Source organism: Cheilinus undulatus, linkage group 12 (assembly GCF_018320785.1).
Source record: "Cheilinus undulatus linkage group 12, ASM1832078v1, whole genome shotgun sequence".
Classification (NCBI taxonomy): Eukaryota; Metazoa; Chordata; class Actinopteri; order Labriformes; family Labridae; genus Cheilinus; species Cheilinus undulatus.
Genome location: NC_054876.1, coordinates 288,473 through 304,731, shown reverse-complemented (window position 1 = coordinate 304,731; position 16,259 = coordinate 288,473).

Below are 16,259 nucleotides of genomic sequence, written 5' to 3'. Positions count from 1 at the left end.
CACTATAGATCCCACTATATAGGCCACTATATACCCCCCTTTATAGCCCACTATATAGTCCACTATATAGCCCACTATATAGCCCACTATATAGTCCACTATATAGCCCATATATAGCCCACTTTATAGCCCACTATATAGCCCACTATATAGCCCACTATATAGCCCACTATATAGTCCACTATATAGTCCACTATATAGCACACTATATAGTCCACTATATAGTCCACTATATAGCCCACTATATAGCCCACTATATAGTCCACTATATAGCCCACTATATAGCCCACTACATAGTCCACTATATAGTCCACTATATAGCCCACTATAGAGCCCACTATATAGTCCACTATAGAGCCCACTATATAGTCCACTATATAGCCCAGTATATAGTCCACTATATAGCCCACTATATAGTCCACTATAGAGCCCACTATATAGTCCACTATAGAGCCCACTATATAGCCCACTATATAGTCCACTATAGAGCCCACTATATAGTCCACTATATAGCCCACTATATAGCCCACTATAGATCCCACTATATAGGCCACTATATACCCCCCTTTATAGCCCACTATATAGTCCACTATATAGCCCACTATATAGTCCACTATATAGCCCACTATAGAGCCCACTATATAGTCCACTCTATAGCCCACTATATAGCCCACTATATAGCCCACTATATAGTCCACTATATAGCCCACTATATAGTCCACTATATAGCCCACTATATAGTCCACTATATAGCCCACTATATAGTCCACTATAGAGCCCACTATATAGTCCACTATATAGCCCTGTATATAGGCCAGTCTATAGACCACTATATAGACCACTATATAGCCCACTATATAGTCCACTATATAGCCCACTATATAGTCCACTATATAGCCCACTATATAGCCCACTATATAGCCCACTATATAGTCCACTATAGAGCCCACTATATAGTCCACTATATAGCCCAGTATATAGTCCACTATATAGCCCACTATATAGTCCACTATAGAGCCCACTATATAGTCCACTATAGAGCCCACTATATAGCCCACTATATAGTCCACTATAGAGCCCACTATATAGTCCACTATATAGCCCACTATATAGCCCACTATAGATCCCACTATATAGGCCACTATATACCCCCCTTTATAGCCCACTATATAGTCCACTATATAGCCCACTATATAGCCCACTATATAGTCCACTATATAGCCCATATATAGCCCACTTTATAGCCCACTATATAGCCCACTATATAGCCCACTTTATAGCCCACTATATAGTCACTATATAGTCCACTATATAGCACACTATATAGTCCACTATATAGTCCACTATATAGCCCACTATATAGCCCACTATACAATCCACTATATAGCCCACTATATAGCCCACTAAATAGTCCACTATATAGTCCACTATATAGCCCACTATAGAGCCCACTATATAGTCCACTATATAGCCCACTATATAGTCCACTATATAGCCCACTATATAGTCCACTATATAGCCCACTATATAGTCCACTATAGAGCCCACTATATAGTCCACTATAGAGCCCACTATATAGCCCACTATATAGTCCACTATAGAGCCCACTATATAGTCCACTATATAGCCCACTATATAGCTCCCACTATATAGCCACTATATAGTCCACTTTATAGCCCACTATATACTATCCACTATAGAGCCCACTATATAGCCCACTATATAGCCCACTATATAGCCCACTATATAGTCCACTATAGAGCCCACTATATAGTCCACTATATAGCCCACTATATAGCCCACTATAGATCCCACTATATAGGCCACTATATACCCCCCTTTATAGCCCACTATATAGTCCACTATATAGCCCACTATATAGTCCACTATATAGCCCACTATAGAGCCCACTATATAGTCCACTATATAGCCCACTATATAGCCCACTATATAGCCCACTATATAGTCCACTATAGAGCCCACTATATAGTCCACTATATAGCCCACTATATAGTCCACTATATAGCCCACTATATAGTCCACTATAGAGCCCACTATATAGTCCACTATATAGCCCACTATATAGTCCACTATAGAGCCCACTATATAGTCCACTATATAGCCCACTATATAGTCCACTATAGAGCCCACTATATAGTCCACTATATAGCCCACTATATAGCCCACTATATAGCCCACTATATAGTCCACTATAGAGCCCACTATATAGTCCACTATATAGCCCAGTATATAGTCCACTATATAGCCCACTATATAGTCCACTATAGAGCCCACTATATAGTCCACTATAGAGCCCACTATATAGCCCACTATATAGTCCACTATAGAGCCCACTATATAGTCCACTATATAGCCCACTATATAGCCCACTATAGATCCCACTATATAGGCCACTATATAGCCCCCTTTATAGCCCACTATATAGTCCACTATATAGCCCACTATATAGTCCACTATATAGCCCACTATAGAGCCCACTATATTGCCCCCTATATAGCCCACTATATAGCCCACTATATAGCCCACTATATAGTCCACTATAGAGCCCACTATATAGTTCACTATATAGCCCACTATATAGTCCACTATATAGTCCACTATATAGCCCACTATATAGTCCACTATATAGTCCACTATATAGCCCACTATATAGTCCACTATAGAGCCCACTATATAGTCCACTATATAGCCCACTATATAGTCCACTATAGAGCCCACTATATAGTCCACTATATAGCCCACTATATAGTCCACTATAGAGCCCACTATATAGTCCACTATATAGCCCAGTATATAGTCCACTATATAGCCCACTATATAGTCCACTATAGAGCCCACTATATAGTCCACTATAGAGCCCACTATATAGCCCACTATATAGTCCACTATAGAGCCCACTATATAGTCCACTATATAGCCCACTATATAGGCCACTATATAGCCCCCTATATAGCCCACTATATAGTCCACTATATAGCCCACTATATAGTCCACTATATAGCCCACTATAGAGCCCACTATATTGCCCCCTATATAGCCCACTATAGCCCACTATATAGTCCACTATATAGTCCACTATATAGTCCACTATATAGCCCACTATATAGCCCACTATATAGTCCACTATATAGCCCAGATTTAGCCCATTATATAGCCCACTATATAGCCCACTATATAGTCCACTATATAGCCCACTATATAGTCCACTATATAGCCCACTATATAGTCACTATATAGCCCACTATATAGATATAGCCCACTATATAGTCCTATATCCACTTTATAACCCACTATATAGTCCACTATATAGCCCACTATATAGTCCACTATATAGCCCACTATATAGCCCACTATATTGCCCCCTATATAGCCCACTATATAGCCCACTATATAGTCCACTGTAGTCCACTATAGTCCACTATATAGCCCACTATATAGCCCACTATGTAGCCCACTATATAGCCCACTATATAGCCCATTATATAGTCCACTATATAGCCCACTATATAGCCCACTATATAGCCCACTATATAGCCCACTATATAGCCCACTATATAGTCCACTATATAGCCCACTATATAGCCCACTATATAGTCCACTATATAGCCCACCATATAGCCCACTACATAGTCCACTATATAGCCCATTATATAGTCCACTATATAGCCCACTATATAGCCCACTATATAGCCCACTACATAGTCCACTATATAGTCCACTATATAGCCCCCTATATAGCCCACTATATAGTCCACTATATAGCCCACTATATAGCCCACGACATAGTCCACTATATAGCCCACTATATAGCCCACTATATAGCCCACTATATAGCCCACTATATAGTCCACTATATAGTCCACTATATAGCCCACTATATAGCCCACTATATAGCCCATTATATAGTCCACTATATAGCCCACTATATAGCCCACTATATAGCCCACTATATAGTCCACTATATAGCCCACTATATAGCCCACTATATAGTCCACTATATAGCCCATACATAGCCCACTTTATAGCCCACTATATAGCCCACTATATAGCCCACTTTATAGCCCACTATATAGTCCACTATATAGCCCACTATATAGCCCATTATATAGCCCACTATATAGTCCACTATATAGTCCACTATATAGCCCACTATATAGCCCACTATATAGCCCACTTTATAGCCCACTATATAGCCCACTATATAGCCCACTTTATAGCCCACTATATAGCCCACTATATAGCCCACTATATAGTCCACTATATAGCCCATATATAGCCCACTTTATAGCCCACTATATAGCCCACTATATAGCCCACTTTATAGCCCACTATATAGTCCACTATATAGTCCACTATATAGCACACTATATAGTCCACTATATAGTCCACTATATAGCCCACTATATAGCCCACTATTCAATCCACTATATAGCCCACTATATAGCCCACTACATAGTCCACTATATAGTCCACTATATAGCCCACTATAGAGCCCACTATATAGTCCACTATAGAGCCCACTATTTAGTCCACTATATAGCCCAGTATATAGTCCACTATATAGCCCACTATATAGTCCACTATAGAGCCCACTATATAGTCCACTATAGAGCCCACTATATAGCCCACTATATAGTCCACTATAGAGCCCACTATATAGTCCACTATATAGCCCACTATATAGTCCACTATAGAGCCCACTATATAGTCCACTATATAGCCCACTATATAGTCCACTATATAGCCCACTATATAGTCCACTATATAGCCCACTATATAGCCCACTATATAGTCCACTATATAGCCCACTATATAGCCCACTATATAGCCCACTATATAGTCCACTATAGAGCCCACTATATAGTCCACTATATAGCCCACTATATAGTCCACTATATAGCCCACTATATAGTCCACTATAGAGCCCACTATATAGTCCACTATATAGCCCACTATATAGTCCACTATAGAGCCCACTATATAGTCCACTATATAGCCCACTATATAGCCCACTATAGAGCCCACTATATTGCCCCCTATATAGCCCACTATATAGCCCACTATATAGCCCACTATATAGTCCACTATAGAGCCCACTATATAGTTCACTATATAGCCCAGTATATAGTCCACTATATAGCCCACTATATAGTCCACTATAGAGCCCACTATATAGTCCACTATAGAGCCCACTATATAGCCCACTATATAGTCCACTATAGAGCCCACTATATAGTCCACTATATAGCCCACTATATAGCCCACTATAGATCCCACTATATAGGCCACTATATAGCCCCCTATATAGCCCACTATATAGTCCACTATATAGCCCACTATATAGTCCACTATATAGCCCACTATAGAGCCCACTATATTGCCCCCTATATAGCCCACTATATAGCCCACTATATAGCCACTATATAGTCCACTATAGAGCCCACTATATAGTTCACTATATAGCCCACTATATAGTCCACTATATAGCCCACTATATAGTCCACTATAGAGCCCACTATATAGTCCACTATAGAGCCCACTATATAGCCCACTATATAGTCCACTATAGAGCCCACTATATAGTCCACTATATAGCCCACTATATAGCCCACTATAGATCCCACTATATAGGCCACTATATAGCCCCCTATATAGCCCACTATATAGTCCACTATATAGCCCACTATATAGTCCACTATAGAGCCCACTATATAGTCCACTATATAGCCCACTATATAGCCCACTATATAGTCCACTATATAGCCCACTATATAGTCCACTATAGAGCCCACTATATAGTTCACTATATAGCCCACTATATAGTCCACTATATAGTCCACTCTATAGCCCACTATATAGCCCACTATATAGCCCACTATATAGCCCACTATATAGTCCACTATAGAGCCCACTATATAGTCCACTATATAGCCCACTATATAGTCCACTATATAGCCCACTATATAGTCCACTATAGAGCCCACTATATAGTCCACTATATAGCCCACTATATAGTCCACTATAGAGCCCACTATATAGTCCACTATATAGCCCACTATATAGTCCACTATAGAGCCCACTATATAGTCCACTATATAGCCCACTATATAGTCCACTATATAGCCCACTATATAGTCCACTATAGAGCCCACTATATAGTCCACTATATAGCCCACTATATAGTCCACTATAGAGCCCACTATATAGTCCACTATATAGCCCACTATATAGCCCACTATATAGCCCCCTTTATAGCCCACTATATAGTCCACTATATAGCCCACTATATAGTCCACTATATAGCCCACTATAGAGCCCACTATATTGCCCCCTATATAGCCCACTATATAGCCCACTATATAGTCCACTGTAGTCCACTATAGTCCACTATATAATCCACTATAATCCACTATAGTCCACTATATAGCCCACAATATAGTCCACTGTAGTCCACTATAGTCCATTATATAATCCACTATAATCCACTATAGTCCACTATATAGCCCACTATATAGTCCACTATATAGCCCACTATAGAGCCCACTATATTGCCCCCTATATAGCCCACTATATAGCCCACTATATAGTCCACTGTAGTCCACTATAGTCCACTATATAATCCACTATAATCCACTATAGTCCACTATATAGCCCACTATATAGTCCACTGTAGTCCACTATAGTCCACTATATAATCCACTATAATCCACTATAGTCCACTATATAGCCCACTATATAGTCCACTGTAGTCCACTATAGTCCACTATATAATCCACTATAATCCACTATAGTCCACTATATAGCCCACTATATAGTCCACTGTAGTCCACTATAGTCCACTATATAATCCACTATAATCCACTATAGTCCACTATATAGCCCACTATATAGTGGGGAGACTGAAGCTGGAATACAAAATGAAGATAGAGAGGAATTTTCAACACAGCAACATCCGTGATGTGTGGAGAGGAATCATTACCATATCTGGACATAACAATAAAAAGGAAAAGGGAGCCAATAGTGGGCGATGTGGAAAGAGCTGATGAACTCAACCTGTTCCTCAACAGATTTGACACTGTGGACACCCCTACTTCCACTGCTGCTTCTCCTTCTTCTCCTCAACATATGGAAATCCCCACCATAGCTCCTCCTTCTCCTTCTTTGTCTCCTACACATGTCTCCACAGCTGCAGCCACTTCCCTTCTAGCACCTGTACCTCTCCACAGGATCTTCAACCTGAGTATACAGCTGGGGTGGGTGCCTGCTCTATGGAAAACATCCTGTATTGTACCGGTACCAAAAATCAAATGTCCGGCTGAACTAAATGACTACAGGCCTATTGCCCTTACCTCACACAGTTTGTCAGGCTGGGGAACTGTGTTTCTGGGGCATTAATGAGCAGTACAGGGGCTCCACAAGGGACAGTCCTGGCTCCATTCCTGTTCACACTGTATACATCAGACTTCAAATACAGCACTGAGTCCTGCCACATCCAGGAATACTCGGACGACACTGCTATGGTGGCATGTATCAGAAATGGACAAGAAGCCGAATACAGGGATCTGATAAGTGCCTTCAGTGACTGGAGTCACAAAAACTGCCTCCTACTCAACACCTCAAAGACAAAGGAAATGATCATAGATTTCCTCAGATCCAAACCCCCTCTTTGGCCAGTGGCGTGGACATCGAGGTGGTGACATCATATAAATATTTAGGTGTACACCTGGATAGTAAGTTGGACTGGTCTAAAAACATAGACTTCATCTACAAAAAGGGGCAGAGCCGCCTCTTTTGCCTCAGAAGACTCCAATCAATAGACATCTGCAGTAAGATGCTGCAGATGTTTCATCAGTCTGTGGTGGCAAGTGTTCTGCTTTATGCTGCAGTCTGCTGGGGAGGCAGTGGAAAGGTGGAGGCCATTCTGAGAAACATGGATCATCCACTTCATATCTCCCTCAGTGAGCAAAGAAACAATGGTGGTGGACGGCTCCGATCCCTGCGCTGCAGGACAGAAAGATTTAGAAAATCTTTCATACCATCAGCTATTAGACTGTATAATTCTAAGGTAAACAGATGAGACTCCCAGACGACTGAATTTCCCTCCAGGGATAAATACAGTTCTTGTATTGTATTGTATATAGTCCACTATATAGCCCACTGCATAGCCCAGAAACAAGGCCAAAAACAAATCCACAATATAGCCCCCTATATAGCCCACTAAATAGCTCACTATATAGTCCACTAAATAGCCCACTATATAGTCCACTATAGTCCACTATATCCCCCTATATAGTCCACTATATAGTCTACTAAATAGTCCAGCATATAGTCCACTATATAGCCCACTATATAGCCTACTAAATAGTCCAGTATATAGTCCACTATATAGCCCACTATATAGTCCAGTATACAGTCCACTATAGTCCACTATATAGTCCACTGTATAGCCCACTATACTGTCCACAAGAGTCCACTATAGTCCACAATATAGTCCACTGTATAGCCCACTATACTGTCCACAAGAGTCCACTATAGTCCACAATATAGTCCACTATATAGCCCACTATATACACCAGTATAGTCCACTTTAGTCATTTATAGTCTGTTCCTTGCGCCCGCTCGTCCGCTCAGAGGGGATTCACGCCACTCTGCTCATTTTCGCTCCACCTTCCACTCAAATTTTATACCTGCTCCACTCCAATCACTCGCCGCTCACTCAACGAAAACACGGAAGCACATTACCATTACCATCTTCTCGGTGTCAGACACTGGGAACTACTGATGTTTTTAAAAAATGACGATGGTGTTAATATTAGTATATCAACAATGTGCAGGCATCTCAAGTGTCTCAGATTATTCCAGCGGAAAGCCCAGTCTGACGTGCTGGATGTCGCTGTCTCTCTGCAGGAGCAGTGAAACCAACACGGGATGCTTCACGGATACAAATTCTTGCAGATGCATTCTGGGTGAGACATGCTTTAGACACAAGGTGTGAGCGGTACCGGAGCAAAATTGGGGCGGGATGGAGCGCAAGATTCGGTGCCGGTCCAGCTTTTTTGAAAAAAACGCTGCACGCTCTGGCCAAAATCCTTCCACTCGCGCTCCCCGCTCACTCCCCCTCCGCTCCACTCCGCTCACATGCTCTGTAGCCAACTGTATAGTCCACTGTTTTCCACTATAGTCCACAATATGGCCTACTATATAGTCCAATATAGTCTGCTATAGTCCACTATATGGCCCACTAAAGTCCACTATTGTCAACAATACAGCTCACTATATAGTGAACTAAATAGTCCACTAAATAGTCCACTAAATAGTCCACTATAGTCCACTATAGCCCACGGTATAGTCCACTATAGTCCACTATAGTCTACTATATAGCCCATTTTATAGTCCACTATAGTCCGATATAGTTCACTATATGGTTCACTAAAGTCCACTATAGTCAACGATACAGATCACTATATATTCCACTATAGTCCACTATCTAGACCATTATATAGCCCAATATATAGTCCACTATAGCTCACTATATAGTCCACTAAGTCCACTATAGTCCTCTATATAGTCCACTGTAGTCCACTATAGTCCACTATCTAGACCATTATATAGCCCAATATATAGTCCAATATAGCTCACTATATAGTCCACTAAGTCCACTATAGTCCTCTATATAGTCCACTGTAGTCCACTATAGTCCACTACAGCCCACGTTATAGTCCACTATAGTCAACTATAGCCCACGATATAGTCCACAATATATTCCAATATAGCCCACTGTATAGTCCACTGTAGTCCACTATAGTCCACTATATGGCCCACTATATAGTCCAGTATAGTCCAGTATAGTCCACTATGTAGTCCACTATAGCCCACTGTATAGTCCACTGTAGTCCACTATGTAGTCCACTATATAGTCCACTATAGTCAACTATAGCCCACGATAAAGTCCACTATATAGTCCAATATAGCCCACTGTATAGTCCACTGTAGTCCACTATAGTCCACTATATGGCCCACTATATAGTCCAGTATAGTCCACTATAGTCCACTATATAGTCCAATATAGCCCACTGTATAGTCCACTGCAGTCCACTATAGTCCACTATATAGTCCACTATAGCCCACTGTATAGTCCACTGCAGTCCACTATAGTCCACTATATAGTCCACTATTGTCCACTATAATCCACTATATAGTGGGTTATATAGTGGATTATACTGGACTATATAGTGACCACAGTAGACCACAATCCCACAGCTGGACCTCCTCGGAGTGGAAGAGACGGACTATGGCTGGACTTCCTCGACCACAATCCCACAGCTGGACCCCCTCAGAGTGGAGGAGACAGACTACGGCTGGACCTCCTCAGAGTGGAGGAGACGGACTACGGCTGGACCTCCTCAGAGTGGAGGAGATGGACTACCGCTGGACCTCCTCAGAGTGGAGGAGACGGACCGCGTCTGGACCTCCTCAGAGTGGAGGAGACGGACCACATCTGGACCTCCTCAGAGTGGAGGAGATGGACTACGGCTGGACCTCCTCAGAGTGGAGGAGATGGACTACGGCTGGACCTCCTCAGAGTGGAGGGGACGGACTACGGCTGGACCTCCTCAGAGTGGAGGGGACGGACTACGGCTGGACCTCCTCAGAGTGGAGGAGATGGACTACCGCTGGACCTCCTCAGAGTGGAGGAGACGGACCGCATCTGGACCTCCTCAGAGTGGAGGAGACGGACTACGGCTGGACCTCCTCAGAGTGGAGGAGACGGACCGCATCTGGACCTCCTCAGAGTGGAGGAGATGTACTACGGCTGGACCTCCTCAGAGTGGAGGAGACGGACCGCATCTGGACCTCCTCAGAGTGGAGGAGACGGACTACGGCTGGACCTCCTCAGAGTGGAGGAGATGGACTACGGCTGGACCTCCTCAGAGTGGAGGAGACGGACTACGGCTGGACCTCCTCAGAGTGGAGGAGACGGACTACGGCTGGACCTCCTCAGAGTGGAGGAGACGGACTACGGCTGGACCTCCTCAGAGTGGAGGAGACGGACCACATCTGGACCTCCTCAGAGTGGAGGAGATGGACTACGGCTGGACCTCCTCAGAGTGGAGGAGACGGACTATGGCTGGACCTCCTCAGAGTGGAGGAGACGGACTACGGCTGGACCTCCTCAGAGTGGAGGAGATGGACTACGGCTGGACCTCCTCAGAGTGGAGGAGACGGACCGCATCTGGACCTCCTCAGAGTGGAGGAGACGGACTATGGCTGGACCTCCTCAGAGTGGAGGAGACGGACTACGGCTGGACCTCCTCAGAGTGGAGGAGACGGACTACGGCTGGACCTCCTCAGAGTGGAGGAGACGGACTACGGCTGGACCTCCTCAGAGTGGAGGAGACGGACCGCATCTGGACCTCCTCAGAGTGGAGGAGACGGACCACATCTGGACCTCCTCAGAGTGGAGGAGATGGACTACGGCTGGACCTCCTCAGAGTGGAGGAGATGGACTACGGCTGGACCTCCTCAGAGTGGAGGAGACGGACCGCATCTGGACCTCCTCAGAGTGGAGGAGACGGACCACATCTGGACCTCCTCAGAGTGGAGGAGACGGACCACATCTGGACCTCCTCAGAGTGTAGGAGATGGACCACATCTGGACCTCCTCAGAGTGGAGGAGATGGACTATGGCTGGACCTCCCCAGAGTGGAGGAGATGGACTACGGCTGGACCTCCTCAGAGTGGAGGAGACGGACCACATCTGGACCTCCTCAGAGTGGAGGAGACGGACCACATCTGGACCTCCTCAGAGTGGAGGAGATGTACTACGGCTGGACCTCCTCAGAGCGGAGGAGATGGACTAAATCTCAGTGTGCAGAGCTCCTGACAAGAACCTCACAGAGGGAACAGTCACTATTACTGATTTAATCATTAGAAGGAGTCAAATCTGTTTAGATGCTGAAGGAAATTTAGAGACCAGATGATGGTTAGAATGGTCTCAGGTTAACTGAGAGAACTGTTTCCTCCAGTGCTGTGGGACCTTTTCAATCCATACAAACCAACACAAAACAACTAGTACAGTAAAGACACCATAACTCAGGGTGTCAAACTTAACCACAGCAGGAGCTAATTTCTGAATTTCTGGCCAACCTGGTGGCAAAACAAGGCCAACATTTAACCATAAACTGCAATGAATTATGGGGGAAAAAACCTTCGCACTGATGATAAAGATTTTGAGATTTAAAAAAGAGAAAATTGTTAGTTTAAAGGCTCAAAATCTGAGATAAAAATTCGAATCGTGGGTTATAAATCGTAAAAGTCAAAACATTACTTTAAATTTTAAAATTGAGGATCTAATATATATTTTTAAAAAATGAGATAAAAAGTCAAAAATATGAATTGAAAAGGTCAAACTATGAAATAAAAAGTCAAAACCAAAACTTTGCCTAATAACTGTGACATGCAAAACCAAGAATATGAAATGAAAACAGAAATTTATATTCCTATAATCCTGACTTTTTATCTAATTATTTTAACTTTGTCTTATTTCTGTGACAGAACAAGGATATTTTAAATCATCAGGGTTAGGTTTACATGTTTAAACAGGAGGACATCTGCAGATTAGTGGACCAGTTATAATAAAAATATGATCTGACCTGGCGGGCCAGGGACAACTCTACCACAGACCGGATTTGGCCCCCGGGCCTTGAGTTTGACACCCCTGCTATAACTGATACTGATGCGGGGTTAAAGAGACTGTTTGTGTGGTGTGAATATGGTGTGAGTGTGTGCCTCAAGATATTGTTCTGATCTTAGCTGGCCTCAAGAAATAGGTGTGAAAAACTCTGGTTAAAACACATTTTCAGGAACTGTGACTTTATTTCTTTCGTCTAAAAACTGACTGACCCATCATCAGGTCATGTGATCCATTTAAGCAGGAGGCAATGGTGCAGATTGAGAACCATAGTAGTGAAATAATTTATCATTAATAGTTGTGTGTGTATGAACTTCATGCTTTATCTGGGCTTACTCCATCAGGCCTTCAGATCGTCAGGTTGGTATTGCAATCCAAAGACAGACCGCACCAGTGTTTTCGGATTCAGCACGTCAATAGAAAAGTCTAAGGTCGTCAAAAGGCTGCGGATCTAACACAGCGATGAGTAGTTGGTAGTGTAAAGATCTGTTTATTTGGTAATAGTGTGTCAGGTGTTCGTCCTTAAGTGTAGACAAAGTGGGCCCTAGTGCAGACAAAGAGGGCCCTAGTGGAGACAACGAGGGCCCTAGTGGAGATAACGAGGGCCCTAGTGGAGACAACAGCGGCCCTAGTGTAGACGAAGAGGGCCCTAGTGGAGACAAAGAGGGCCCTAGTGGAGACAACGAGGGCCCTAGTGTAGACGAAGAGGGCCCTAGTGGAGACAACGAGGGCCCTAGTGTAGACAAAGAGGGCCCTAGTGGAGACAAAGAGGGCCCTAGTGGAGACAAAGAGGGCCCTCGTTGTCTACACTTGGGCCCTGGCGTAGCAAACAAGGGCCGTAGTGTAGACAACAAGGGCCCTAGTTTAAACAAAGTGGGCCTTAATTTAGAAGAAGAGGCCCCTAGTTGAGACAAAGTGGGCCCTAGTGAAGACGAAGATTGCCCTAGTTTAGACAGAGAGGGCCCGAGTTTAGACAACGTGGACCCTAGTTTAAACAAAGAGGGTCTTAGTGAAGACAAAGAGGGCCCTAGTGTAGACAGCATGATCCCTAGTTTAAACAAAGAGGGCCCTAGTGGAGACAACAAGGGCCCTAGTGGAGACAAAGAGGGCCCTAGTTTAAACAAAGAGGGCCCATGTGTAGACAGAATGGGCCCTACTGGAGACAATGAGGGCCCTAGTGGAGACAACGAGGGCCCTAGTGGAGACAACGAGGGCCCTAGTGGAGAGAACGAGGGCCCTAGTGGAGACAACAGCGGCCCTAGTGGAGACTAAGAGGGCCCTCGTGGAGAGAAAGAGGGCCCTAGTGGAGACAACGAGGGCCCTAGTGTAGACGAAGAGGGCCCTAGTGGAGACAACGAGGGCCCTAGTGCAGACAAAGAGGGCCCTAGTGGAGACAACGAGGGCCCTAGTGGAGATAACGAGGGCCCTAGTGGAGACAACAGCGGCCCTAGTGTAGACGAAGAGGGCCCTAGTGGAGACAAAGAGGGCCCTAGTGGAGACAACGAGGGCCCTAGTGTAGACGAAGAGGGCCCTAGTGGAGACAACGAGGGCCCTAGTGTAGACAAAGAGGGCCCTAGTGGAGACAAAGAGGGCCCTAGTGGAGACAAAGAGGGCCCTCGTTGTCTACACTTGGGCCCTGGCGTAGCAAACAAGGGCCGTAGTTAGACAACAAGGGCCCTAGTTTAAACAAAGTGGGCCTTAATTTAGAAGAAGAGGCCCCTAGTTGAGACAAAGTGGGCCCTAGTGAAGACGAAGATTGCCCTAGTTTAGACAGAGAGGGCCCGAGTTTAGACAACGTGGACCCTAGTTTAAACAAAGAGGGTCTTAGTGAAGACAAAGAGGGCCCTAGTGTAGACAGCATGATCCCTAGTTTAAACAAAGAGGGCCCTAGTGGAGACAACAAGGGCCCTAGTGGAGACAAAGAGGGCCCTAGTTTAAACAAAGAGGGCCCATGTGTAGACAGAATGGGCCCTACTGGAGACAATGAGGGCCCTAGTGGAGACAACGAGGGCCCTAGTGGAGACAACGAGGGCCCTAGTGGAGATAACGAGGGCCCTAGTGGAGACAACAGCGGCCCTAGTGTAGACGAAGAGGGCCCTAGTGGAGACAACGAGGGCCCTAGTTTATACAACGATGGCCCTAGTGTAGACAAAAAGGGTCTAACTGGAGACAACAAGGGCCCTAGTGGAGACAAAGAGAGCCCTAGTGGAGACAAAGAGGGCCCAAGGTAAGACCAAGAGGGCCCTGGTGTAGACAAAGTGGGCTCTGGTTTAGATAGAGACAGCCCTAGTTAAATAAAAAAGTGGACAAATAGTGCCCTGAGAGTCAGAGAGGGCCCTGGTTTAGACAACAAAGGGCCCTTTTATAGACAAAGAGGGCCCTTGTGTAGACCAACAGGGCCCTGGTGTAGACCAAGATGGCCCTAGTTGAGACCAAGAGAGCCCTAGGGTAGACAACAAGGGCTGTAATGTAGACAAAAAGGGCCCTAGTTTAAACCACGTGGGCCTTAATTTAGAAGAAGAGGGCCCTAGGGTAGACAACGAGGGCCGCAGTGTAGACAAAAAGGGCCCTAGTTTAAACAACGTGGGTCTTAATTTAGACTAAGAGGGCCCTAGGTTAGAACAAGAGGGCCCTCGTTGTCGAAAACAGGGCACTAGTAAAAACCATGAGGGCCCTCGTTGTCTAGGCTAGGGCCCTGGCGTAGACAAAGTGGGCCCTAGTTAAGACGACGAGGGCCTAAGTGGAGACAAAGAGGGCCCTAGTGGAGACAAAGAGGGCCCCAGTGTAGACGAAGAGGGCCCTAGTAGAGATAACTAGGGCCTTACTGGAGACAACGAGGGCTGTAGTGTAGATAACGAGGGCCCTGGTGTAGACAAAGAGGGCCCTACTGGAGACAATGAGGGCCCTAATGGAGACAAAGAGTGCCCTAGTTTAGACAAAGAGGGCCCTGGTGTAGACAACGAGGGTCCTATTTTTGATGAAGAGGGCCCTAGTGGAGACTAGGATGGCCCTAGTTGAGACCAAGAGAGACCTAGTGGAGACAGCAAGGGCCCTAGTGTAGACAACGAGGGCCCTAGTGTAGACAGAGAGGGCCCTCCTCGTCTAAAACAGGGCCCTAGTTGAGACCATGAGGGCCCTCGTTGTCTACACTTGGGCCCTGGCGTAGCAAACAAGGGCCGTAGTGTAGACAACAAGGGCCCTAGTTTAAACAAAGTGGGCCTTAATTTAGAAGAAGAGGCCCCTAGTTGAGACAAAGTGGGCCCTAGTGAAGACAAAGATTGCCCTAGTTTAGACAGAGAGGGCCCGAGTTTAGACAACGTGGACCCTAGTTTAAACAAAGAGGGTCTTAGTGAAGACAAAGAGGGCCCTAGTGCAGACAGCGTGATCCCTAGTTTAAACAAAGAGGGCCCTAGTGGAGACAACAAGGGCCCTAGTGGAGACAAAGAGGGCCCTAGTTTAAACAAAGAGGGCCCATGTGTAGACAGAATGGGCCCTAGTGGAGACAAAGAGGGCCCTAGTTTAGACAAAGAGGGCCCATGTGTAGACA